Raw genomic sequence first — 2231 nt, 5'->3', positions numbered from 1 at the left:
GAACGAAGAAAATGATGGTGATGTACACTTGTTTCCGTCTGAGTGAAGTGCTTATCTCGGAGAATCGAATGGAGAGAGCAAGAACCTTGCACGCGTTTATTGTTAGGGAATGTATCGCTCTGAGAATTCTCGAGTGGAGGGTGGTAAGAAGTGAAGAAGAAAAAACGAGACGAGACAAGCAAAGAGACAATCGATGTAATTTGGGCCTAGGGGCTTACCAACCCAATCCAACAGGCCCGACTTCCGGATACAGAGAAGACTAAAAGAAGATGAAGAAGAAGGAAGCATTGAAGAGGGGGAGAAGCTGCAGGAAGAAGACTGAAGAGTTCACATTTTTTTCTCTCTATCTATCTTTCTGATCTTTCTCTCTTTAGTCGATCTGAAGGATTGAGTCTGTTTGTCGCATATCTCTTCCTTACATTGTACAGGGAGAAGACGGTTATTTTTTTCGCCTTCTTTTCTCCTTTTTCTTTTTCTTTTTCTTTTTCTTCTTTATTTCTTGGGGAGGTCGCCTCTCCACACCGGTCTTTCCCTTTGTTTGCAATGAAACTTCCCCATGTACATCCATCTAGAAAGAAAAAAGAATGAACTTTCTCTTCTTTCTTCTCTTTTGGTGGTAGAAGAAGAAGAAGGAAGGAGAGTTCCGAAGAAAGATGTCTTATTTTTGTCTCTCGACATCTTCTGGCGGGAGAGTGAAGAGAGTTCATTTCTTCAGTTATATATGCATGCAGTTCCGTCCGCTCATTTCTTTCTAGGTTCATGTCCTAGACCCCCTCCTCGAAGAAATGAAGCGACTTTCTGTTTGCTTGCCTTCTCTTCATCCTTTTTCCCTTCTTTCTTTCTTGCTTTCATGCTCGGAATGTAGTAGCCGTCATGGAATGCGCTTTTCCTTTCTTTCTTTCTCGAACGGCGGAGGCCCAAGAAAGAAGAAAAAAAGAAAAGAGAGAGAGAAGAATGAAAAGACACATCACCTTCGGCAGCAAGCTATCTGACCTCAGCGATATGAATGTGCGCATTCCAGGAGGGGAGAGAGACTGGGTACTATTCTTTCTATTCTTTTTCTTCGTTGCAGTCCCTTTCCGTATTGTTTGTCTTCTTCTTCTTCTCCTTGTAGCTGAGGAGAATGATTGGTGGTCCCAGTAACGGAGTCACCACGTTCTCTTCCCATTCATTTTTTCTTTCTTTCTTTCTCTTGTAGTTTCTTGAGACCTCGGAGAGATTCGGTTTTATGCTATCATCGTTGTCCTTCGTAGGCGAGGGGAGTTGATCGGGAGATGAAAGAAGATGGAGGGAAAGGCAGTCAAACCCTCAAGACCCATAGAGAAAGGCGACCGGCCACTTGGCGTGATGTCTTTCCCTCGTTCTTTCTCTTTCAGAAAAACAAGAGATTGATACACAGGAAAGATTGAATATCCAAGGAGTAAGAGATACATAGACAGATACAAAGACAGATCGGGGATATATAGATTAAAGTTAGATAAGTGAAGACTAGTTCAGTTGAGAGATGTTTAAATGAAGGTAACAACGAATGTAATAGAATCCTAGTGAGGTGTATATGACTCCTTCTTCTCTCATCCATTCATTCCTTCTTTTTTCTTTTCTGCGGTTCTTGTCTTGTTTCGCAATCTCACGCACAGCATTCTATCGGAGATAGAGGAAAGATCTTCAAGCAAGAAAGAAAGAGAAAGCATTTCTAAATCTATTCTTTTCTTTTCTCTTGGTACCAGCCATTAGAGGAAAGAAAACGAACAAGATCACGATGAAGAAGACAAAGACAGAAGATCAGAGAGAGGTATCTAGCTATAGTCTATCTATCTATGTAGTATCCACAGGTATCTAGCTCTAATCTTTCTATCTATCTATGTAGTATCCAGAGGTATCTAGCTATAGTCTATCTATCTATGTAGTATCCACAGGTATCTAGCTCTAATCTATCTATCTATCTATGTAGTATCCAGAGGTGTCTAGCTATAGGCTATCTATCTATGTAGTATCCAGAGGTGTCTAGCTATAGGCTATCTATCTATGTAGCATCCAGAGGTATCTAGCTCTAATCTATCTACCTACTATCGAGAGGCATCTAGCTTTGGTCTGTCTATCGATATAGTATCGATAGTCCACACACGTATCACACAAAATCTCCACCTCAGTATCCTCTCTCTTTCTGTCTCTTTATGGTTGCCTGCCGTACGTAGAGTGTGTCTGTTTTGAATGCGTGCTCTTCTCTGTAC

Source organism: Cystoisospora suis (assembly GCF_002600585.1).
Source record: "Cystoisospora suis strain Wien I chromosome Unknown contig_2975, whole genome shotgun sequence".
Taxonomy (NCBI): domain Eukaryota; phylum Apicomplexa; class Conoidasida; order Eucoccidiorida; family Sarcocystidae; genus Cystoisospora; species Cystoisospora suis.
Note: the sequence above shows the minus strand (reverse complement) of the source record.